The sequence below is a fragment of the Gymnodraco acuticeps genome, unplaced genomic scaffold (genome assembly GCF_902827175.1).
Source record: "Gymnodraco acuticeps unplaced genomic scaffold, fGymAcu1.1, whole genome shotgun sequence".
NCBI classification, from domain to species: domain Eukaryota; kingdom Metazoa; phylum Chordata; class Actinopteri; order Perciformes; family Bathydraconidae; genus Gymnodraco; species Gymnodraco acuticeps.
Window position 1 is genome coordinate 3,223,510 of NW_022989748.1, and position 26,811 is coordinate 3,250,320.

General features: G+C 43.1%; 1 protein-coding gene across 46 annotated transcripts in view; it reads right to left on the reverse strand.

Moving 5' to 3' along the window:
* Nucleotides 1-26,811, reverse strand: part of LOC117556029 (receptor-type tyrosine-protein phosphatase delta-like) — a 373,438-nt gene that overhangs the window by 102,073 nt on the left and 244,554 nt on the right. Inside the window, exon 1 of one of the 46 annotated variants that reach the window (XM_034231454.1) lies at nt 25,951-26,432. The exons of 44 other annotated variants lie outside the window; for them this stretch is intronic. The gene's annotated coding sequence lies outside the window, so the exon portion shown is untranslated. Of the gene's footprint in view, nt 1-25,942; nt 26,433-26,811 lie in introns of those variants that run through there. One more of the 46 variants, XM_034231375.1, reaches the window with a different exon arrangement.

Consider the following 26,811-nt stretch of genomic DNA (forward strand, 5'->3'; position numbering starts at 1 on the left):
CCTTTTAAAAGAACAAACGGGTGCTTATGTCTGCATCCAATCAACAAAATCCCGCCTAAAACATGCAACTCCCACACATACATGCTAAACAATTTAAAGTCAGGCAGGCATGTGCACAAATAGCCTCACAGAAGCAGAGAGCAGGCACACATAGCCTTTCACCACATGCTCCTGGCACTTTGACATCTACCCCCAACACAGCAACGGTCTGTGGGAGGATGAATAATCTGACTTCCGTGAGGCAGAGAAAATTAGAGAGAGGAAGAAGGGTGAGAGGGAGGTTGTTCCCAGCCAGAGCTCATGTAGTTTTATGGAAAACACAGAGCCCACAAACAGACACAACAGCATTCCTTTGCAAACGCCGCCATGGCAGGAACATCAGACTTCTGTGGGAAATAACTGAATAATGCAGCGCTGGGAATTGTGTTGCCCCCTAATACATAAGTCAACGACAATATGCTTCCTTATCTTTTTGAAACAATTGAACACCAAGGTACATTGTGCAGCAGTGACATTTTAGTGGCTTTTGTACACAAGCCAAGCCGTTTGGTATGTAAATGCGCTACTTAGGCGTACATGAAGGATGTAAGGAGCCGCTCGGGGCATACACGCTACACTCATAGGGCAGCAAACTAATTAAAATGCCAAGTGTCTCCCATTATCTAAATGCTAATTTGCGTTGATATACCCTGAGCTAAAATGTAACGTCACATTATGGTGGCAACGAGGAGTACATTAGGCGATACTGCGGATGTTTCAATAAATGCACACCTCATATGATCTTTTGCATCGATTCAAGTCGAGTTTTCCTGCCTCCTCTGATTTACAGGCAGCTAAAAGGTGAATATGTTGCCCTTTCAATATAATGTATGTATTATTGTTAGGGCTGTCAGTCGATTAAAATATTTAATCGCGATTAATCGCAAATTAATCGCACATTTTTGATCTGTTCTAAATGTACCTTAGAGGAATATTTTTCAAGTTTTTAATACTCTTATCAACATATGAGTGGACAAATATGCTTTATGCTAATGTTTATTATCATTTGAACAATGACAAATATTCTCATGAATATTAAACACAACAACCTCTGAACATTACAAATATTCGCCTCAATTCAACCAGGAACCTCTCATACAATACAGTGTGTGTGTGTGTGTGTGTGTGTGTGTGTGTGTGTGTGTGTGTGTGTGTGTGTGTGTGTGTGTGTGTGTGTGTGTGTGTGTGTGTGTGTGTGTGTGTGTGTGTGTGTGTGTGTGTGTGTGTGTGTGTGTGTGTGTGTGTGTGTGTGTGTGTGTGTGTGTGTGTGTGTGTGTGTGTGTGTGTGTGTGTGTGTGTGTGTGTGTGTGTGTGTGTGTGTGTGTGTGTGTGTGTGTGTGTGTGTGTGTGTGTGTGTGTGTGTGTGTGTGTGTGTGTGTGTGTGTGTGTTGGATCGTTGGAGCTATGTGCAACTCAAGGCATATGCTCGAACGGGAGCTGCCTGGACGCTGCAATCATGTTGCGCACTATCCGTGCTGAGTGTGCTGACTTTTCGTACAATGTCCCACTGTCTGACTTCCTGCATAAAGTCAAGTGCTCGGCGCAGTTGTGGCGAAATGTCGCTCCTCTGTTTTCATTTAAACAGCTCCATATCCGTTAGCGCAGCTAGCTAGCACCAGATGCTAACAACAACAATGCACGTAAGGTCTGTCTCTCGCTCGCTCGGGCCACACATACACACACCCTCCCGGTCCTCCCAACAGCCAGTCGGTGCCTGCCGGTGAGCGTGGAAGTGTGGTCTGCCACAAGCGGGCGGCAGGAGCGGGGCTGTCAGCATCAGCTTGTAGATGGTATTTTAAACTCGATGCGCTCTGAAACTACGGGGCGGCCGAGGAAAAAAAAGACACATGCGTTTGATTGATTGATTGATTGAAAAGTTTATTAACAGCTTGTATATTGGGTACAGTACAGTACAGCTCAAAACATACAATTGTTAAGGGGATGCAGACCAGAGAAAGACTTTCGTCTTGTTTACATCAGGGTCCCCATTTCCAATGCATCATGAGTTAATCGCGTTAAAATAATTAGTGGCGTTAATTTTTTTTTGCGTTAACGCGTTATTAACGCGTTAACTTGACAGCCCTAATTATTGTATGTTTCCAAATCTGTCTGCAGAGCTGGTCAAACTGATGTTCATTTGGACAATGACAGCCATTCTTCTTTTCAGTGTATTATGAACACTGGTGCTTTTAAGATTACTCTGATTCAATAAGAAATCCAGCAGCTAATCAAATCGTTTTTGAATGACAATACATCCGTGACAACAGAGAGGGCAACGGGACAACAATATATTATCACAGATATGAGATGTTTTAGCTGAATACACAGATATGAGTGACATTGTGTTGTTTCTGCTTTTCCATCTACATCCTGATAAGGCTCTCAGAGGACATGCAGAGTGTGGATGAACAGCATTTTAGAAAGCTGTTTCAATGTTACAGTGGTTCAAGGATTCTTACTAAACTTTACTGAGCTCTTTGATGTGGGAGCTGCTGATTAATAGGTTTGAAAAGCTAAACTTTTGTTTGTTCTTGTATGCCCTTGAAAGGTGTTTTAGCCAAGCTAAGCTATTGTTCTCATGAAAGGCAGTGCAAGCTGCTTGTGCAACTCAGTCGAGGGAGAGCAATGGTTCACCCCGAGGCAAAAGCAACAATTCCCCCTTTGTCGTTTCACTAAGACAAATGCTTGCCATTTCTACGTTAGCAACCAAACAAGAGCATTTCCCCGTCAGTGATAGTATATTGTAGCAGTGGAACAAGACATTTTATTATGCTGCTGAAAATGAATGAATAGGTCTTTTTCTCCAGCCCCAGTTTGGAGATTGAAATTCAAATCAAATGCCACCTTCAGACAAATGTCAGTACATGAAAATCAAAACTGTTCTGTCAATGCCTGGCATAAAGCAAAATACACAGTTTGACATTTGGAAGTGATTTTCTCTGCCTCTGTCCTTGTTTCATGTAGAATTAACTTGGAAATCGTCGCAAAAAAAGCACATAAACCCACATCACAAGACGTCTTTGCTGCTCCCGCTCTACATCAAATATTCTCTTAGAAACGTTTTTATACAAGCTCCCCCGTCTCAACCCAGCCCAATCCTCCCACAAACACTCACAAACATGATTAAGACACTGTCAAGCCTGACATCGCCATCTCGCATGCTGTCAGCGGCCCTCACTGGGAGCCGCTGCTGACTGACTGCCTGGATGTGCCTTATCATTAACGGGGCCGCCTGTGCCACCGCGGAGGGGCTTTGATGACAGAAACTAGGGCCCCTGTGCCTGCCCCTCCCACTCCGCCTGCCCAAGTGTCATCTAAATGAGATAGGGCCCAGGAGCTAAGGGATTAGGCACTGCATAATTACCTATTTAAAGACCCTAATTGAGCATTTCATTAAGAGACTGGCACTGAGATTTTGCCAAGGAAGCCACTACAGGGATGGAGACGTGTTTGCCTGTGAATGCGTGTGTGTTTAGGGGGGTTGCATACGCCTGTGTGTGCAGCAGACTGTCACCTTGAATTTGAGGGTTACCTTGTTAGCATGCACGTCTTTTTCCGTTTACATTGCACTTAGTCTGTTTGGCACATGATTGTTGGAGTAAATCCAATATGAGTTCACCTTTAGACAGTGACTGACGGTCATGAGTAAATATAGTGAGTCTCTTCAGTGGAGTACTTTACTCTTTCACATGTCCAAGCCTATTCATTTCAATGAAGTTACATCCTTACATAAGTTGTTGTTTCTAAAACTGTGCAAACTCGTGACAATTACAAGTTCAGCTACCTTTCACTTACCCCCAATTAACTGAGGCTTATGACATTTCACGATTAAATAACAGTTGTTCTTATTCTAATATAACACATATTATGTGATGTACTATACCTGTAGATTTACTCAATCAACAACATGATTTAGCTGACTGGACATTTTTGTTTGGTATTGATATTTAATTTCCTCATGAATGTTTTTATATTCTGTTATTCTATGTATTTGATTAAAATAAATATTGTAAGAAGCAATAGATTAAGGCATTTGTTCTCTTGCTTTAGCGACACAAAACATTGAGATTTGTAAAGTCTTTGTGTTCATTTGATGCAAATGCTGCTCCAGTTGTTCCAACTTCTATTTTTGGGTAACATTGACTTGGGAAGTTAAATAAAGCTACGAACTAAAGGAGAACATTCGAGGGAAATAGACTCATGAAGAAAGAAAAACATTAAAAAGCTAAAACATTTCACATCCCTGAGAAATGTGTTGAATCCAATAGATGTGAACATTTGTGTGACACATTACTGTTAAGCCTAACAACAAAAGACAGCCAGTGAGTTAAAGCCACTGACATTGTCGGTTGTCAAACTTGCGCTTTCATTGAGTTTCAGCCGTTGGGTCTCCTGTGCTGCATCAAAAGCACTTTTGACACAATACGAGATACAACAGGGAGATGTATCTTTTTATCTGCCTTACAAAAGCTAGGATAATACAAATAGTCATTGTGATTTCTACCACTGATGTAGAATTTCTGATCTGGTGAATAATAAACTCTTTTACTTGAAAAGGAACTTTTATTTGTGCAGTCTTTAAGGTCTCCAGAGTTAGTGTACCAACAATACCAGCAGTTTAGTGTAGGGAGATTGCTATTCCATTTTCTATCCCAGCATTCTAACATTTTTGGGTGGCCACATATTCCACATCATCTCTCGCATATGTCAGTGCTGAGACATTTGTAAAATACTTCTAAACTTAGTTCTCTTATCCACAATCACAATACCATGACTCGGGCTAAAATTCTATAGGACCCTGTTCTTTAGCAATACCAGCTATTTCAACAGCGACAATCATTAGAGCAGCATGCTGCACCCAGATTTCTTGATGACCAATTGGACTTTATTTCCATGACGGATCCGGCTGTGACCCTTCTTCGCCCCCCCTCTCTATTTCTGGGACCACTAGGGATGTTGGACTGTCGCTGGCAGTTGGCTTGTGCATGATTGACTTGTTTGCTAAATGACTAGCATCTGAAGTGGCAGCGTTAGCTTGGGGCTGTTTGAGTCTTTGGGGCAGACACCAGCTGCTAACTGCTACAGATAAACTGCCCCCCCCCCTCTGGGGAGTAATGTGAGCTATATTGTGGTGACTGGTGCTGAAGTCTGGCCAAACATGCTCAGGGCTGAGATGACACTGAAACATCATGAGTCAGTCAGCGCTGTGCAGCAACAGACATATTAGTCTTCTCTGACATGATGGAGGGTAGAAGGGTCCTGCACTAGTGAGGAAATGAACTTGGATCTCATACATGACAGGCGAGAAATCTGTCCCTGAGACTCCAAAGTGACACTGTTAATCCATTGTTTGAATGTTGTAAAGGCATCAAAGCTGAGTATCTAGCCACTAAAGACACCTGTACACTCCTGCAAAGCAGCATGGCAGCCTTCCACAGGATGTGACCTACAAGCACTCATAGCACATTGTTTGCTGCACAGGGCATTAATAGGAACATTTGCTGGGTATTACCGGCAAAACGTAATTAATAAAGAGCTGGAAAATAATATAAAATATTCATACAGTATGGTTATAGAACCCCTGTAAAGAAAGTACTGTAGTTGGAACAGCAAATGTTTGATGATGAAACTAAGGTTGAATATTTGATTGTGACGGCATAATATTTCCTGATAATAACTTCACGCTTTACCAAAATACTCAATGTCACTTTTGGCTACTGCACTCTTCCCTTTGTGCCTCTAAAATAAACAGGCTTTATGTGTCAAGCAAAGGTGACACCAAGCCGCATTGATGTACCTGAGAATGACAGGCATACAAACTGTGTAATCACAATACATCTAGTTATTAGAGCAAATGCATCAACACTATCTGCTGTCAACAGATCTGAAATGTGAGCTTCACGTAATAATATATTCAGGTTTTTATCAGCTGCTGTTGTGATGGAATAATTGTAATCATAGGTAGCTGAGAAGGTTAGTTAGTCTTTAGGATGCCTTGGAAAATCATTGTCTAACTCCCTAACTCTCTTTGTCTCTATACAATGAACTAGAACAATGAGGCGCGCAATAAGCTTTAGAGTCTGAAACACATTCACTTGGATAAATGGCAGATTGTACACAATAATGCAAAAGCTATAATCTCCGAGAGAAAACCTCTTTGTGGGAGAAAGCGTTCTGTGTGTACTCCCTTCAACGTCTTCATCACCGGTGTGATTGATGACTATTGTTTACTGGTATGTTTCATACTGTGAACGCTTAAGATGGATATTCCTATGAGTACAAGCTAAGACTGTACCTTGTGAATGATTGTAATTAGCTATGGACTTAGACATTTAATTACTTTAATGTCTGTCGTTATATGCTCTTACTGAATTGTGCAAATCCTTTTTTCCCATCACCAGTGCTACATCTTATTTTTAAGCTATTTCTGTAGAAGTGCACATGACCACACTTTGACCCCTATGTGTTAAACCAAACACCGAAACAGAAAATGAATGCAGAAGATATTTCATGCACTTTGTTGCGGCCTTGGTTTGAGATTCTCCAACATGCATAGTTTAGTACGGAACTGTAATTATAACATAGGGTAAGAAAGACAATGTGCTGCATGCCTAAGCTCTGATATAATATCTACTTTAACAGCAGAAATGCTCTTAATTAAGCAGGTCGTTATACTTCACAGTTCCTCTATAGCTCTTCAGCACTGGTGACAGTAAAGCCAATCTAACAGGCAGCGGCCCAATGCAGGCCATATCAGGCCCCATCCTGGCCTTGCACATTTCTTATCTCCACATCTCTGGTGGGGAGACATCCATCTTGATTTCTGCTGAGTGCCAAAAAGAGGCAGCAGGAAAATGAGATGGAGAGGAGGATGGAAGGAGGGCGTCCACCTGATAAGACAACTGGGAATCATAGGAGAGGATCTGGGGGAGCGTGGCCCCAACGTGCTCGAAAGAGGAACTTCATCTTTATCTAATTACCACGGGGCCGTTTGGCCGGGGCAGACAGCCTTCATGGCGGCTGCTTGGTATCTCAGTACTCGCATGCCTTTACGAGCACACATTCTCACGCACAATCTTATGCAGATATGATTAACATTCAAATATACTTCCAGTTTTACACACACACACACACACACACACACATACATACATGAGGCCCAGGGCTGAGTGCCATAACAGCCCAATGAAATATATTCAGATTAGAAAGGTGTCGCATTACTCTCCAGCCGGATGATAAATACGCGGTTAGCACCATCATTAATCTTGTACCCCGCCTTCCGCCTCCAGACGCGGTGATGTAAGGGGAGGGGAGCCGGCACACACTGAATGGAGCGCCGGCCTCAGTTTGGGCTGCAGAGGTACGGCTGGTGCATGCATGGAGCTGAGGCTTGTACTACTACGTCTCACACACACAGAGGTCAGGGCATTGTGACTCATGGCTTGTAACGTTACCGTGCAGAGAGGCATATTGAACTGAGGTCCTGCTGTTTCTTTATTCAGGGATTGTTGTAATGCAAAACCTGCACACAGTGTTTCTTTTGTTCTCAAGCTGTCTCTCCCTGTCATTCCCTTCACAGTCACCTCTCCTCTTTCTTTCCAAGCACACTCCGTCTGCTACCACCCTCCTTTCTTTCATCCCAGGGGTTTTCTGACATATTGCCCTGAACGACATGTCATCGTAAGTGGCCATTGTCTGGCTAATGAGCAGCATGCCTAAGACACTGGAGGACTGAGGAGACAATGATAGACGTACAGACAGAGACAGAAACACATGCTGGGTACAGAGGCTGGATACACCATCAGAGGCTTTAGCAGCACATGTTTCCCTCTGGGGAGGCTGCAGAGTGACGGTTTAGACAGAGGCAGGTCACCCTCAACACAAACACAGCCTAAGGGAGGGGTCAGAGGTCAATAGCTGAGGAAATTATGTGTGATGAATTAGGGAAGGTGTGTTTTATATATGAGTGGGGTCATCCTACCCTTCAGTGATATGTTGTAATTACAGCCTGTCTCATGCTGAGACATGTTTGATCACGATTCAAATTGTATTCTGCTCAGAAGTTTATTTATGGAAACATATTCGTAAATCTTTATAATGAGAAACTCAAGAAGCCCCGTTGTTGAGTAGATTCATTATGTAATTATCAGTGTGCCAACAGCTTGGCAAAACGTTCCAACCCCAAACAAAACTAATCTACGTTAAAGTAGTTTAATTTCAGTTTAGCAAAACACTGGCACAGACTTGAATGTTTGTCTTCAGCATACATTTTCTACAGAAAATGGAAGCATCCCAATGGAGCCATGTGAAAGGCGTCTCTGAAAAAGTTTTGCGACTTCATGTTTGCAGGATGTTTTGCTGATTCAGAAAGGGGAGTTTATTGAAAAATTACGGCTAATAGCACATACCAAGGGCAATTTTTATAGTGACATTTTACCATTGTTGTTAGAAATGTATATCCAGAGTCCAGCCTTCAGTTGCAAGAAAAACATCAGAACTCATTTTTGACATCTCAGATGATGGCCTTGTTCTCCCCCTGGTTGCATTATAATCACATAGACAGCAACAGGATGAGTGTTATTCTTTCCAAAAACTTTGAGCTTGACAACAAGTGTACACTGGGACTATTGTGTGCAAAGGCCCAATATAAACTCTCGTGTTTTACTGCAAAATGACTGATTAGCTCTTTAGGGGGCTGTAAAGAATTAGGTGCCCTCGTTTGGGGCTTCATTCAGGAGGCATTTGTTAAATTAGGGGGACAACTGTATTCTGCCCATGCAGCACATACACTAGGGTGTAAAATTATACTATAATCAAGCACAAATTCCACCCAAAAAAATGTTTGTCACGCTCATGTGGTTTCATTGTGTTGAGCCAGTTGTGTTACCACTTTTTTATTGGATCTCTGTCGCCCCCAATCACCCTGTGCTCCATAAAGTGCTGGGAAGTGGATAGGGGCTACTATAATAGAGGCGCAATGCAGAAATAAACTTGCTTTACTGCTGCAAACAAAGTGATGTGACCTGGAAAGGTTGTATTTTTGCTGGGATAATGACTGTAATTTACAGACAGGTCTCAGTGTGAACTCTAATTACTTGTCTAGGGCCACTGAGCTACATTGGTCTCACTAAGTAATGAAGTCCATATTGGCTCTTTTTAATGAAACACATCATGAATGCATGGTGAAAATATCTCGCCTGCATGTTTATGCACTGAATTTGTCTTTGTGTCGGAAAAACAACATGTAGGTTTAAGGCTTTTTAGCTCAAAATAATTATGTGCATGGAGTGTAAGTGCTTGTGCAACACTTTTATCATGCAATGTTATCTCATGGCATTTTGACCATCGTCCAACAATGGTAGCAGCCGCAAATTATCAAATACAATCTCACTGAATCCAAATCCTTAACCAAATGTCACCAACTCTGCCTCAGTTTGGAGGAGATATGTTTTAAGAAAATGTCCTTTGACTTTCACATTTTATATGATTTCATTATCCACACTCTGCAGAACTGGCTCCCAGTTAACTTAATCACTGTGACATCCATTCCTCATAAATATGCAAATACAACACAGACATCTTGAGTATTTTAAGTGCAAAAGAGACTTTATGTAAAGACTTGCCCAAGACCCCTTTTCACATCATAAGTCAAGTCTATTGAACACCTCTTGGGTTTCATTTTATTTCAGAAATGGTGAAGTTTCTCAGCACCCGCTGCAACATGTTTTCCAAAACACAGCATGCTCTCTTGTATCAGTAAATGTAATCATACAAAATGGGAGCACTCTGTGCTGCTCTCATCACTGCCACTTCTTTTGAGTGGTTTTGTTTCCACTGTGGTTGGAATTGAAGCATATAGAGGTAGGCACAACAAAGAAAGAAAAGCAACCCTGCAATCTTAATGAAAATAATATCGTAAAAATGGCACAATGGTTATATGGCTAGGAATATAATGTTACACTCAGGTCCTTTGTGTCCCTCTACACTGCTGGTCCACTAGTAAACAGTCCTCCACAGACTGAAAGGCGGCATGTGTTTGTGAGATGGCGGGGGAAAATAAAGCCAGGAGAGGGGTATTTGGAGGATTATTAGGGCATTGCAATTCACTGGCTTGTGCTTATGCCACTGTAACTGGTGCAGTGTGCAAAACTTTACAGTTCTGAGCCAAATACAAAACTTTGGTAGTCCATGTGCATCTACTCTCACCCTTGAGGAAGACCATCTCAATCAATTTTCTGTCAGCTGGCTTGTCTCGCCTTTGTGGATGTGCTTGCGTTCCCGCTGATCTACTTAATCTCTGACAGAGGGGCAGAGCTTGTGGACTAACAGCTGGGAAAATCTGTGCCCCCCACTGCCCTCGCTCCTCCTCCTGCCACCCACTCTCTCACTGACAGCCCTACCAGGTCGGCTTCTGACGGCTAATAAAAGAAGCGGCCCTTGACTGTGAACAGCTGGGCTCCTGTGATCTAACTCTGCAAGCGGTATTCTCTCTGTGAGCGGAATAGTAAAACGCATAAGAGTATCACAAGAAACGAGGGCGACAAATACAGTGCACAGAGAGGATTTGGATGAATGGGGAAAAAAAGAGCATGATGGGGAGAGGAAAGTGAGAGCGCAGACACACTAACATGCAATGGAAAGCCAGAGGAAGGAGCTCAGTGGCTGTCTTGTCTCTGGCTTTTACTGGCCTAACTAGATAATCAATAGCCCTGAGAAAACACTATTTCAGCTGGCTTACTGAGCTCTCTGTACAGGAGGAATACTGAGACTCCAACTCTGCTGTGTTCCCTCTCTACACTGTGTGACAGAAGCATTCCTCTTAATATATTTAGCCGATACACAGGAAGTGATGTATCTCGTTCAGTTGAGTGTGCACCTACGCAGGAAGCTGAGTTGGATGTGAGTGGGAACAGCCGAAGTATGCCATTGATATTAACTGGAGAAAGCTCTTCTGTTTATATAGCAGTGGATAGTAAAGTTTCAAGACTACAGAAATTAGAAGTGTATACAAAAGCTGTCTCATCAATCAGATCAAACACAGAGAGCAGAGTGATTACAAGAGTCTGCAAGGATTATTTAAGATATTGGCTTTGCTTTGAAACTAAATTATTCTGGCCCTTGGAGTGAAGCCGTTCGAAGGAATGAGGTCCTCCCCTCTCTGCAGTTGGCATTCCAGTCATGAGAGAGACGTGAGAGACCCCAACTCTAAAACAGGGACTCCAGACGGAGCATGGTGGGGGCTGTGATGTGAGGGAAGCTCCAAATGTGGTGGACTTAAATAGCTGTGCATCTGACCCATCATGCCTGACCTGCACGCTCTTATCACACTGCTGCTCCATAGATATATTTTCAAATGTAGTGTGAGTGTGGATGTGTGCAGCGGGGAAGTTGTTGAGTATGAGAGACGTCTCCAGATGCTCCGAGCTGGCTGTTGCCCAGTGAGGCTAACACACTGCAGCCTGCCTAATTAGAGCACACACACACACACACACACACACACACACACACACACACACACACACACACACACACACACACACACACACACACACACACACACACACACACACACACACACACACACACACACACACACACACACACACACACACACACACACACACACACACACACACACACACACACACACACACACACACACACACACACGACCCCTCCTCACCACTCATGTCCTGCTGTTTCAATGTCTTTATGGTAGGAAGAATATATGCCCCCCTGGTGTTTTATACAGGACACACATGCAGACAGCTAAACAAACAACCAGGGGCTTAATTACCTCATAAGGGAGGCCAGGGGTAGGGGCCACTTATGACTCACAGTAGCATAAATGTAAAAGGATGTGCAATGCAAGCCAAGAAAATGCAACATGCTCTGCTGTAAATGCAACTGATTTGTGGATGTTTATTAAAGTGGTGACTCAGGAGCAAAAACTATTCAGCAAAAATGATGTATGATTGTGTGGGAGTCTGACTGGCTCTTTTAATATCTCAGCTGCTCTATGCAAACACACAATCTCCCCAAAGACCCCCCCAGTCTCTCTAAAATAGCAAGGCTAGTGTTGGTTCTCATAAAAAGGAAGGTGGATAAAATCATGAGCTTTTAAACTCCTCGTCCCTTAACGTACATATAAGCTGATGAGCATCTTTTTCCTGTCAGTCATAACACAGATTGAGTCAGGATGCCATTTGTGTGTCTGGATGAGATTTCCACGCTGATCATTTCTTTATGTTGTCGAGCAGCAGCAGCTCTCCCTCACAACACATCATGTCAGACATTTCCTGCCAGCCTGTCAGCGCTGTGTGGCAGCTTGTCTCTTTCTATTTTTTTCTTTTGTCTTGCTGGCAAAAAAACGAAATATCATACCATCTCCAGGCAGAAATCAGTTTTGAGTTCATATTTACGTTATCATTTTTATAAATAAAACAAACCTAAACCTGTTCAGGGCGTAGTTGCGAAATGTATATGTATATATAAATAACATAAATGGATATTTAATCAACACACTGTAAAGCAAAACATATAAGATGAGATATGATGACAGAAAAGACATGGACTGCATCTACTCAATATTGCATGAGGGCAAGAATCCAAATAGAGCGGGTGGGGGGGGGGTCTTGCCAGTGCTCAAACATCGATTTGCAAGTCATGTTAACCACAAAGCGAGGGCTAAAGGCTAAATGATAGCCTCCAAACAACACACATGGAAGCAGTGCCAAATGAGGACATACTGTAGAAAGGGGAGGAGGGGGGGTAGTAACAGAGAAATAGATCCCAAGGTCAGTGTTCAGAGGCCAGCTGAAGACGAAGGGAGAGCGATGGCGTGGACAGATGTCAGGAATGATGAGCGTCCGGCCTGACGAGCTCCGGCCCGGCTATCAGTTTCTGCTCGGAGCCTGCGGTCAGGCCAGTGCCAACACAATGCCAACGCCTCTCTGTGACGATCAGTGCCTCCGGAGGTTGTGCAAAATGGCTGCCGCCATGCCAGCACATTATTACGAGTCACTGGCTCTGCATTTCTTTTTTCTCAGAGGAAGTGCCATCTGTGAGTGACAGTGGGGCCTCTGCCATTTATTTTCAACGCAGTAAACAAAGCTGCCGTTTCTGCAGTTTCATGGTGTACATGTTTGCATATTACTACTAGCAAGGCTGTTTGTTGTCACGATAGATATTAGGTGCGGTGTGATGTATATCCTTTCTCCGTCTCCATTCATCTAGACAAATCCATGCTCTCTTATACACATCAATCACGCTGCAGTAGAAAATAAATCTTTATTTTCACATTTGAAAGCAAGGTGGACACAAATCCAATACCCAGGAGAGTGCTTGGTCTTGGTTTAACTATAAGGAGGGGGGGGGGGGTGGCACATTGGGAAATAAATCAATATCAGGCCATTTACTATCATATTCCATGGCCATTGATGATCTGTCTGACCATTTATTTTAGAGTCTGAACTGCACAACAAAATCATTTTCCAAAGAACTTTCTCTACATCCAAAACAAATAATGAATAACTGGCGAATCGATACAGTGTGCTTTATTGAGCTCACATGCTTGACTTGAGTCTGGCACCTGGCCCAAATAGTTTTTCGTTTGCCAGATATCCTCTTCACTCCCTCTTTTGTTTTGTATCGGGCTAGAAAATAACGATGAGAATGATGTGCATTTCATAGGGAGTGTTTGACATGAACCATGATGAAAAGACGATATATTTTGTGACATATTACAGCTCCATTGAATCACACGTTGCATAACAAACCAAAAATCAACAGACTGAGGCTCAGCAGTGTGACTTTTAAACATCCGGCTCCCTTCATCAGCGCCTCTCAAAGGCTCTTTGGGTTCCTCAATGAAATCAACGTTGGCAGTGCCACATCAGCTGGGTCACACCCCGCTGTTCTACTGAGCGGGCTGAATAAAATCATTGCAGGCAGACTGAGAGCCCGCCAGAGTGGGGTCAACTGCTCTGACCCCCAACCGGAGGCCCGGCCCCATCTTCCTGGAGAAACAATACCAAAAAGTGCCTCTGTCAGCAGGATGCTAACAAAATCACTGGAAGAGAGGTTCTGTGAAGAGGCTTTGAATGACAGGGCGAACCAGCATTATGTGTAAGATTTGACAGGGACGCAGACCCGGCTCTTTGAGGGGGTCTGCTTTCAGAGAGAGTTGGTGGCAAGCCAAAGCAGTTAGCATGTCCTGCAGAATAGAGGAAATACACAGTAAAGCATCGTAAGAAATGAGGAATATGATAATAAAAGTCTCCCAGTTGCATGAATAAATTACAGCAAGAAGCTTTAATTTCCTGCGTCTGACTCACCAGGTGAATCTAGGACGTTCCAGTCTGGCTAAGCCACTTCCAATCCTCCCTGATCCCCACACTGTCAGGGTCCCACCTGGGTCACGGCCTCAGTGTCACACGCTGGTGAACGAGAGGCCATATTGATTACCAATAAACTCATTAAGAACAAAAAAACTACTTTCCTCACAGACACAACCATTTGTTTATGTCAAAACAAGAGCTTAGCTTTCACAGACGCACTTCACTCTTTGGCTCTTTTAGTGCCAATGTTTTAGTTACCAATGTTTGTATCAACTAACTGCATTTTAACCTGAAGAACACAGTCAGGGAAACGTTTATTATGAAACAGCGTATTAATGAGGGCAATGCAATGCCTATGATTCTGGCTGTTTCCTTGCTTTGGGAGCCTGCCCATTATTTCACAGAATGAGCAGTTGATAACATTGTCATATAACTGCTGCTCTTGTGTTGTGCATCTGCTCTCCCTGATGTTCACTGGCATCTGACCTGATCATATATGCATATTATGTTTAACACAATGTGAAGCTTTCAAGGTTGGCTTATCTGGCACATTATAATTAACGTGCATGCTGCCTATGTTTATATGCATGCATAGGGTCTTTAAAATATGATGGCTTTTTATTTACTCTTCATGATTGCCAATGTCCTCTCCTAAGAAGGATTCTGAAACGACTCCACCACCACAATTCTGTTTCAGAATTAGCATGATTGTAAAGAAAGTTTACATTGCATTTGCGAGCTCAATCTGCTATTCTTCTTTAATACTTTGCTGTACCACAGATGTATAGACTTGAACTTTTCCGGCATATCCGTGATTAAATGTCAAGTCAGACGGCTTCTGCTCTTCAGGCATTGGGAAGGATGAAGATCGAGATACCGACTGAGGACGTAGACAACGACTGTTATCACAGCTCTGCGATTAATAAGATCGCCCGCAGGCCGCTGGCTTGTGTACCGAGGTTTGCTGGTCTGTGTTATCACACTTCGGGACAATTTAAAATGCAATGGCAATGAAAATGTGGCAGCGCTGGGACAGGGGTAAAAATAAGAAGAAATGTGATGGGTCGTGGTGTCCGTGTGGTTAATCGGAAATAATGGCCCACAATTTATAGTCGCCGTCCTGACCAGCGCTGGATGTACTGATGCAGGAGATCGAATTTTAATGTGTACATTCCATCACTTCCCTGATGTTTAGGGCCGGGGCCAAACAGCACATGAATCTATGAGCGGAGGTTATCAAAGGGCAGTAATCAACTGGGAAACACTCTGAAAACAGTCTGTTGGGCTGGTGCGTGTGTGCCATGCTAAAGAAACCTTCAACATTAACAGTCATCTTATTTGCACCTGCAGCCGTTGTCATAAATAAACGGAAATGGGGGAGGGAGGGGGTGGAGCTCAGGGGAGATGCAAATGAAGGACACCTGCTGTGTTGTGGAGACCGCAGGGAGCCGGTAGACACATCAGTACTTTTGCTCATTTGACAAGAGTCCATCTAATCTCCCTCGTTCCTCTCACTGTGCTCCCCCGGTGTTTAACATATGAAATGGATCCTGGGAAGAAAAAACATGTCCAGATGCTGTTCGGTCCCATGGTGCTTAGTTATGCAGCATTGGTTAAAGCTGTCAACTACTACAGGCTTGACATAATCCAAATAACTTACAAAAAAAAGAACAGCATGTGTCAAACCCGCTGTATAACTTATCATTACACTGTTTATTTCATGTTATAGAAGGGAACAAAACATGCCTGTTTGTTTTGCAGACACTTTTTATAGTTTTAGTTTGTGCAAATATTTAATTCATTTCCTTTGATCATGCACATTTAGGCAAGTGAGCAACACTAATGCCCCAAGTTAAATGTGTACTGCATGTAATGGTTGTTTCGCAAAAGGTGTTCATATTTTACACTTATTATGAAGTAGAGGAGGTTGCTGGCTGTAATTAACTTGGCAATGGCATGTGTGTGGATTTGCCAAATGTTCTGTGGGAACCAGTATCATGGATCGTAAAAGTGTGTGATTTTCTCTGGTGTCATATAGAAGTGAACACAGCTTGACTAGTAGGGACAGTGACGCAGATGAATGTTATAGAAAAGAGCTTCTGATCAGAAGGTGAAATACAGAAATTAAGCATCAGCTGTGCCTCTTGCAGAATTAGCTAAAGTCACTCATTAAGCTCAGACTGCATTGTCGGTTCCTCGGCTCAGAGCACAAACACTAAATAACCTCTTACAGGGCTGAAGAGGTAGAAATCAGCTCCATACAATTTATCTCTCACACCGAGTCATTTTCTGCCTTTCACCGGTTACGTCAGAGCTCTTAATGAAGACAGCGCAGCTCACCGCCGCCGAGTTCTGCACAACCAGTCTAAAGATTTTATTTCATTGCTTCCACAGCTTTATTTCACTATGGCTTAATGAGAGTCGTTTGGAATAATAGGCTTCCATTGAACGGAGGCATCTGCATCCACACAGCTCTAAATGAGTGAGCTAATTTCCAAAGATAATCACCTCTCCTGCTGTGTTTTTATGCAGAGATGCTGTAGATTTTTCAGCCTCAGATTTAATGAAGTCAAAAATTACCTCCATTGCTCCGGTAAGGTCTGCGGAAGCTGAACGTGTCACTAAAATCTGCCTTTGCGTTGTAAAAGGAAGGATGTTTTTATCACAAACACGGCACTTTATCAAATGACTAATGTCACGATCCAAGAAAATGTGACTATTAAAAATAGATTAGATTATATATTTCATTTCCTAATCAGTCAGTTCATTAGCACTACTTAAATATGGGTACATTTGAAGTTTCTCCTCATATTCTTCAATAAATGTCTAGTTAAACTAAAATAAACATACTATTTAAATGTAAATGTCCTTCATATCAGCTGCTGTTAAAAATATTGGCCTGCTGATGGCAGCCATCATAACCATTAGCTCAGCATATAACACTTTCTCACTGCAGAGAAATCATCAGCTTTACAGGCTGCTCAAATCTGTGCTACAGAGACATTTTGACTAGCCCTTCTGAAGCGCTTCCTGCTGCTGTACAGACGATCTACAAACGCTTTTCCAAGAGCAAACAAGTGAGATTTCTTAAGATGCCTGGGTAATGAAGTCCACTGGGACATTCAGAGACACAATTAAAGGCTGAAGTGAGCTCTCTTTTTCACAGTCTCGCTCTTTCTTCCTCTCCACTCGCTCTAGTCTGGTCCCTGTGTGTGTGTGAGAGTGTTGTCACTGATGACACAGAAGCTGTGGCGTCATGCAGTCACTGCAGATGGCAAAAAGAAAGGGACAGGAAGGGAGGAATCGCTTACAAACAGCGCAGGCCATTTTGACAGAGAGGAACCCTGGCTTGTCAGAACAAATGGGAAAGGTCACAAACTGTGACAATGTAGTAATGTCCCATTCACTGAACTACACGGCTTTAGTTAACTTCCCACATCCACTAACTTGCCTTTGAAAAAAAAATGTCATCCCCTTTTATCTCTGTAAAGGCTGCAGAAGAGCCATATGCATTGGAGACAGAGATATGTGTCACTTTATATTTATACGGAGAGAGAGAAGCTGTCAGTAATTTAGCAACATTCATACTGCCCCCACAGCTCTGTTGGAGGAGCTGCTGCTAAAATGTATACAATATGAAATAAATGCAGTAGAGGTTAATTCCCTGGTGCAGTGTGATGCAGGCTGGCAGTCCCCACAACACTGGGGCTAGCAGCTAGCGCAGGACATCCTCCTCACAGATTTGTGTTTAGCTTGTCACAATAGACAGTCGGGAAGGTGTCCAAAAGACGGCAGAGGGTGGGAAAACAGGGAGGAGGGGGGCACAAGAAGAAAGGGATTGCATTGTTATGTGCTTGCATGGAACCTTTCTATAGACTGACACAAAGAGCCTCTTACTGTTAAACAGACACACTCTTCTTGGTCTGTCACTGGAAAGGCATAAGGGAAATCCACTTTCATTATAAAAAGCTTGATGTGTGACGGCCAACAGTTAAATTTGTCTAGACCCGAGGCAAACCATCAAATATGGACGAGTCTTAAAGAGATAAGCCATTTCACAGTCAATCTAAATCTCATCGTCAGGAGATTTGTGCGAGGATTTTTCTCAAGAGAGTTATTTAAACCGTTCACTTTTGAATCCAAGTTACTTTGTAGATATCGTCTTTTGGCAAAGAAGAATGTCTATTTTCAAACCGCCTTTGTGTCTATATTTTGACTCTTCAGAACTTTTCATTTATCCTCATCTTTACTCCTGCTAATCATGTTAGTGTGCGTGTTTGTTTGCATACCTTTCTAATATATCCCCTCAACTTATTCCATTGCCTGTTTTGAAATCCTTGCAGCACTGTACACATGCCAAAGATGTAGTCGTCACATCTTAAACCTAACCTCTCATTAGCCTTTGCTACCCAGGGACCTAATCTTACATCATGTAACCCAAGTAGCATGTTGTGTTCACCTTTCATAGAAAAGCATTACGAAACCATTTAAATTCCCACGTACAAACTCTCCCTTTCACACACACGGGGCACAATAGTGTCCCGTTACAGCGACACTGAAACTCTCCAGGAATGTTTTTTTAGGATACATTGACAGGAGAACACATGCAAGGACAAGGTAGAGCTGGGTGGAGGATTAAGAGAGGCAGCTTGGGTTATACTAGCCCTTCACCTGACTTTATTTAAAAAGCATGAGGAATGTATGTGGAAAATCTTAATTTTCAAGGAAATTCCAGTTTACTTCCCCCTGTAGGGTTTGGAGATTTCATGGATCTCCAAAGTGTGCAAAATGTCTAGGTGTGAGGTGTAACTTTAGAAAAAGGCTTCTCAGTGAATGGATAGGCATGCTGTGCCTGTGGCTCACTTCTCTTGTAGTAACTCAACTCACTTCATGACTTCAGGTCCCCTTTTTTGTCACCTTGCCTATTTCAGGCCTGTGCAAATATCAACATTAAATTCTCATGATCTGTCTGTGTTACATGCAGAGTCATAAATAATATGGTGACTTCATGGGGTTTGGTATGTGTAGCTTATTTTTGCCCTCTATAACGCTCAAGCTATTTGTGCTATCTTGAGCCATTCTGCAGGAACTTCATTTAAGAGTAACTTAAGTCTGATAAACAGCTTTGGCTAAATCTGCCTTTCTATGTTTAACTGTTGCCATCTCATCTACCAATAGATTTACATATTCTCAAATCCAAACATAGCTTATTGCCAAATGCCTTATTGGTCATAAAACGTTATTATTTGCTGATTATGTTATTGGTACCGGGTCAGTATGCTTCTTCTTCAATGTCAATAAGTGCATGTTTTTACCCTCGCAACTCTTAATACCTAAGGCAATTTAAACACTGCTATTATTCTATAAATACATAGGTGGTGTCATGTGTGCCATAGTTTCCTAGCCTGCCTAAATATAAACAAGGCCCGTCTGCACAGTGTTATATGTAATGCCTGATGCAACCCCCCCGAAACCCCTCTGAAATAGATCCTGAAATATACAAAAAATACACCCGTGCTTCTGTGATGGCTTTTTGGAGGCGCATTCATCTGTCATCCTTAAAATATTACAATGAGGAGAGAAATGAAGGCAAGAAGGCAGGATGGAACACTGATTGAGCATTTAACAGCAGATGCTTGCATCATTGAGGCACATCTGTACGAGCAAAAAATTACTTAAAAGTTTCCTTCAGGTCTTGGTAAGTTTGAAACGGACAGGACAAGGAAACATTGCAGCTCGCATTAGACTCTAATACTGGCTCATTTTTTCCCACACATAGCTGTGTATTCCCCCCGGGCTACCATTTGCTTGGCAAAATGCATGCATGAAATTCTTTAGACCAGCCTCCCCACGAGAGCCTAAATAATAGATCACCAACACAGCATCCAGCCCGCGCTATAACTTCAGCCCCAACTGTCTGGCCTCATTAGCGAGGGAAGTGTAAAAGATAGCCAGCTGCTAGCCCAGGTTATGGCGCTCAGCTCTGGCCTTTGGCAGCACTGGCCCCCCCTAAAGAGAATATACGGTGTCTCGCTCCCTGCAATTCATCTTGTAATCTGCCTTAAAGCTGCTAAGCGACCGTTGATGAGAAACGAATGGAGACCATTGGCAGGAGAGATGGAGTCACAAGTACAAGAGAGGGAGAAATTCAGTGAAATGTGTTGGATTCATCTGAGAGGAAAGGTCCGGGCCGTCTGGTCAGAACCAGAGGTGACCTAAGCCATTTTCATTCACTGATTGTCCCCTTTTCTCCCTCCTTCTGCCCCTCCCTCCATTTCTTTTCACTCTCTCTATCTCTCTCACCCTCTCTCTACATGTTCGCTTCCAAATGGCACTCATTATACCGGACATGAAAAGTCATTTTAGTTCCGCCTGGCCTCTTCAAAGCAACTAGCTATAATTGCAGATTGAGTAGAGGGAGAATGCCGGGGTTACACAGACTTTAAACATTGACTCCTAACCTTGCAGAGATGAAGGGGTTTAAATCTGAAATAAACACAGACAGGAAGGAATCCTACAGCACCAATATTTAATAAAAATGGGGTGTTAATCAGTTATTAATTTGTTGCCTTTTTCTGTACAATGTTTCTCACTCTGCGTGTAAGATATGCATACATGTTTAAATGTCTCCCTGTTGGCAGGTTCTGGATCCCATTACAGCACATGTCACTTCAAGAATTATGGCAGGAATTGTGGAAACACTTCCAAATTATGAAAAATCCATCCACTATTAAATGCATTCCTCATTCGTGAAATTGCTATGTGGCAATGTCACTGCACCTTTTAATGGAATTTACTCCTCTCTGCCGATTCCAGTGGTAGTCTCTCTGCAAAATGTAAATGGGAAAATCTCAATCACAATTGTTCTTAAGCCTAATTTAAAACATAAGTGAGTTATAATTGTAGGTGTATCTATTGGATATATATATATACTGTATAGCTTTATGCAGCAGTGAACACTTTGATTTGTCTATTCTCAGGATTAGTTGTGGAAAGTCTCTCTCATCCCTGTGGGTCTGCTCATGTTTGGCAAGTTTTGTTGTGTTACAAAGCTCTGAAACTGTGTACAGTCCTATATCCGTGGTCGTATCACGTTGGTCTTTCTCAGTTTACGAGCTAGCCACCAGCCTGAGCTGCACTCCCCTCCCTTGCACTTATCTATTGCGCCCTTCTATTTGGCACAGCAGGTAGCGTAATTGTTCTTGGAAAGAGCCTATAAACGACAGGCTCAATTTTTGACTTATTTTCGCAGAGACCTTTTAACATAACACCCCATTTTTGCCCGGCGGAGTGCTTCTGAACAAAACGTGTTTCAGCTAAGTCATTCCCTTTGGATGGAGGGTGGGGGTGAGTGAATGGATGAAGAAAATAGACTGCGAAATATGTAGTCTGTATGAGACCCTCCCCGCCGTCCACTGCCTCGCCCGCACAAACCCATGAAACGAAACCCCTACCCGCTCTCTTGTGAGCAGAAACAAATTTGGAAACTGTCATACTTTAATTGAAATTCCATCACTTGTGTGGCTGCTATTGTGTAATAATTTGATAAAGCTGTGTGACATGAATGCACAGGGCCGGCCGCCACTTCTATTTCTTCCTCAAGCTTTTATTTCCTCTTTATTTTACTCCGGCGGATATTCAAATGAACCTCAGCGGATTCTGTTCTCAGCCTTTCCAAAAGAAAATTAAGATAAGAGAAAATGAGACAATGGGAAGGGCATTAAAGGAAATAATGTTTTTGGTTGCAACACAATCAGAATTAATTCTTAAAAAATATCCCCAAGCTGCGTTTTTATAACCCATCACTTTTATTCCGGCAATATTGGAGTTTTCTTTCAATCCCTCCTTAAGTTTCTTCCAATTAGCTCTAATTCTCTCCAAGTGCTAGTAGTGACAGGCCGTTAGAAGCTGGATAGGGGGATGATCCAAAATGGAGGTCAAGGGCAGAATTCCAATCCCCTGCCAAGTGCCACTGACCCCGATCCAAATCCATGGCAGCGAATTCCCTCCCCCTCCACGTCTTCACAACTGGCTACAGGCGTTTGGCATCCATCATATCTGCTGAAACCGAATCTGCAAGTAATGGACAGCTGCGGCAGAAAAACAGTCCTCCCTGTTTCTGTCACAGTGGTACCCCCCCCCACCCCCTTAACGCAAAGCCTGAATAGCTTGTCCCAACGTCAAATCTAACAGTGTTACATGCACGTACAAATCACTGAGGGAGACACATTAAGTTGTGAAATTAAGTTGAAAAGATCGGGACATTTTAAGAGGAAGAAATAATAATATGTGAAAGGATAGAGGAAAACTAGTAATACCGAAAGTAAACAGGAGAGAACGAGCTCCGCCATAGCCCTGCACTCCCTCCTCTGCCAAATAATATTTACACCGCAGCTTTCTGCCCTGACAGGGTGATGGACAGTAGAGGTGATGTTGCCTTGGCGTGAAAATAGGCTTCTTATTATTCCAACCCAGTGGCAACTTGAATATCAATAAAAAAACTGCTAGCGTTCCCCTATGTGTAAAAGCAATGCCCCGTAGCGGTGGTTTTTATCAAGCAACCCACCCTTGACGCTAGTTATGCAGTACTAGAGGTTACGGGAGGAAATGCTTGCCAAGTAAATAAGTGAGTGAAGCGATTGAATGGAGGGAAAAACACAGCGGGACTGCGGCCAAAGTGAACCAAGGGTAAAGTCATGATCACTTCATTATGCTGGAGTGCAGCTCAGTGTTGTGCGAAATCAAACTGCTTTCTCATTTGTCACAATGTATCAAGCCGGCCTCTGTGAAGTAGGTGTGTAGTCGGCTGCAGGCCCCTGACGCACAGGCGCACACATCGGGATTTGAACATGAGGACATGGAACTGAAATACATACACACATGTACAGAGAACATACCAAAACTGCTGTGGCACATACAGCTCTCTAACCTCCTGACTTTTTTCCCCCAGCATGACCTCTACTGGTCAAACGCAGCCTGCCCGTCAGTGGGTAGCTGTTAAGGGCTGTTACTGGCACAAAATGAGCCTGAATACACCCACTGGATTACAGAGGGCAGGCGGTGAGGGGGGTGATTGCTCACAGACCTATTGGCACTCAAGCTCCTCCAGCTCCAACCCCACGGCGCCCGATAATTGTGGCCTCTATGTTTACGCGTCCATTTTTGTAATGCAAGTGTTGATTTCTCATTCCACACTTGTAATAGGGGCTCTGGTCTTGGGATTCCTGAAGTAGTGCTAACAAATGCGCGTAAACACACACTCACACACTTTTTCTGGATTGAAAGAAAAAGGAGGCAATGAGTCAGAGCTGTGCTTAGACAATGGGACTCAGAGGTGTTTGTAAGAGGGCTTTGCGCCGTGAACGGACTAAGTTAAAAATAAAGGTTTAAAGCTCCCTCAAAACATCTTGTAACTTTAAATGTACTGCTCTCAATCAGGTGATATCTATTTAACATGCACATTTAGGATTGCTTGTAATAACACTTGTGACACAGGTGAGTGGACATACAATAAGTACAAAGGACATCTGAAAGACATTGTTGACTTTTCTCTAACATAAATTCTTGAAAATGCCCTGTTGTCCCTTCCGGACTCTGTCAGAAATGTGGGATATGATTTCAGAGTGTGCTTCAGGCGCAAAGAGCTGCAGGAAAGAGAAGATCGGCAGAGACGCAAAAATTGCCCAACTCCCTTATAGGCACTTTCTGACCGCTTCCATCATTTTTCAATTTAATAGCTTGCATGCCATGAAATGCCATGAAATGTTTGTATCCTCCTCTCTCACACACACACACACACACACACACACACACACACACACACACACACACACACACACACACACACACACACACACACACACACACACACACACACACACACACACACACACACACACACACACACACACACACACACACACACACACACACACACACACACACACACACACACACACACACACACACACACACACACACACACACACACACACACACAGGTGAAAGCCTTTCTGACTTTACTTTTCATTCCCTTTAGACCATAATACATCATTCCCAATTTGTATACAAAAAGCTAATGTTTGTTTTGAACAATTTACAAATGCAGTGATGATGAGGCTTTTAGAGAAGATGGCTGCTTTTCCACGACTGAGACATTTTCCTCCCTTCAGTGACTTTGGGTAGCAGCACTATGGGCGAGCACCACCTTAATGCACATCCATTTAGTCTCTTCTTTTGAGTGCTCATGTCGCAACAGCACAATTGGAAATCGAACGTGGGGTGACAGCGTTAATTGTGCTGTGTCAAAATGTGGCTAGTGCTAACTGTTTGAGCGGGGAACTGTAAAACATGCAGGGCAGTGGAGGCGCTCTCCCAGATTGCTTACTGGCTATTAACAGGGAATTGCTTGAGCAAACACACACTAATTTGCATCCTTACACACACAATCACTCATGCTACCCCACCTTCAATCACTGTCTCTTCATTTGGCTTACACAGCAATACATTACAATGCATATTATCAAGCATGTTGCCTCCTAAAATGTGTTTTTTTAATCAATTTCAACAATCTGATGGATACAAAACCAGTTAATTTGGGATCTTTGGAAACCATTCCAGCTTTTTTATGTGAAACTAGTTTTCTCCATGCACCCTCTGCTGCATTGCCCTCCCTGTGCAGAGGGGAGTGGGGCCCCTAGTGGCCCAGCAGAGCACTGAGCAGCACAGGTGGTGTGCACAGCTCCACTGGAAATAAAGATTCACTTTCACCTGATTGACAGAATATGTTGCGTGACTGGCTAACCCTCCGCCTGCCTCGCTGATATGCTGCTGCTGCTGCTGCTGCTGCTGCCTGTGAGTTCTTTAAAAAGCAAAGTCAACTTTAAACCCCGCGCAAATAAAACTTGTTCTAAAAATAAGGCAGACAAGAGGAGAGATCTCTGGAGAGTTACAGGAATGCACTTTGAAAAATATTCACTATGTCCTCGCTGAAAAGGCTTCCACTAAATGAACTGTATCTATTCTACATGACAGCGAGCTTAAAATAAAACGTTTGGTATTTCTGATAACATGAAGGGGGACACATCAGCTGCAGTCTTCTCAAAGCGCAATATAAAAAATATAAAGCATGAATTATAGGCTTTGTGTTACAGTCTTTATTATAAATCAAGTGTATGTTGACATGAGTTGCCTCTCTTCGCCTTAACACAAACACAAATATGCCACCTGCATAGTTGGCGATGTAGTTTATGTGGAACATAGATGTAAACAAAACACTTAACGGTGGTATTTTTGGGAATTCGTGGCGTTTAAAATGTGGCTCGGAAAGCACTTATGTATCCGTTCAAGGTTGCGCGCATTCATAATAATAATAATACAGCAATTAATTACACATGAATAACACCAAGCAACATTTGTTTATATATGCGTTATGAGAATAAAGACAGTCAACATTATGTATAACTGGTCCCAGCTCTGTGTGTGAAGCAACTTCCTGAGGCTCACACCTGAAATCACTGCGGCAGCTCCAAACTCACACACTGGCTCTCACACACTCTTCTTACCTTCTCACCATGGTGCGCGCTCTCAAACTGTCCGCTGTCTGCTATGCACGAAGACAGGTCGAGAGCTTTTACATCCAGAAATGACAGTCCAGAGGAAAGAAAATAACATGGAGGAAAGAAATCCGTCCTCGGGTTCTTCTTCTTCTGTTGTCCTGTTTGTTCGCTCTTCTCTCTTCTTTCCTTGAGTTGTCCGTCAGCGACGCGTTTAGCGATCTTGGGGGCGATATGACGGAAACACGCACGTGGAGCGCGCGAGTGATATATTCTCTGAGTTGTGCTCGTTAGATCTTCATTGTATAGAACGTGGCCAGACTGAGGCTGTATGAAGAGTGCGGAGTGGCTGGGACGCACAGCCCTTCTCTCTCTCTCCCCCCCTCTTTCTCTCCCCTCTCTGTTTCACTCCTTCTCTCACTGTCTGTCTGTCTGCTTCTCTGTCTCTCTGTCTCTCTGTCTGTCTCTCTGTCTCTCTGTCTGTGCCGAGACCCGAGCACGGACTGAAATCCCAGGCAGAGAAAACGGGACACGGAGAAAGAGAGAGAGAGGGGGGGGGGGGGGGGGGGGGGGGGGTAGGAAGGGTGACGTCACTCAGAGAGGTCCCACTTTCCCAACTTTACCCCCCAAAGTCCACTGCGGGAATGTGCGCATAGGAATATTTTAGAATAAAAAGCAATATGTTTGGAATCTGTCTGCAGACTAATGTCCAGGTGGTGAACCATGAGAACATGTTTGACAACAAATACCAAAATGTAAAAATATTCATATTCCATTTATAAAATGGAGTAAAATGAAAAAATTGAAATCTGCTTAACATACAGACAAACGGCCAACTTTCATTGCAATTTTTCAGGATTATTGATGTGTTAACCTGC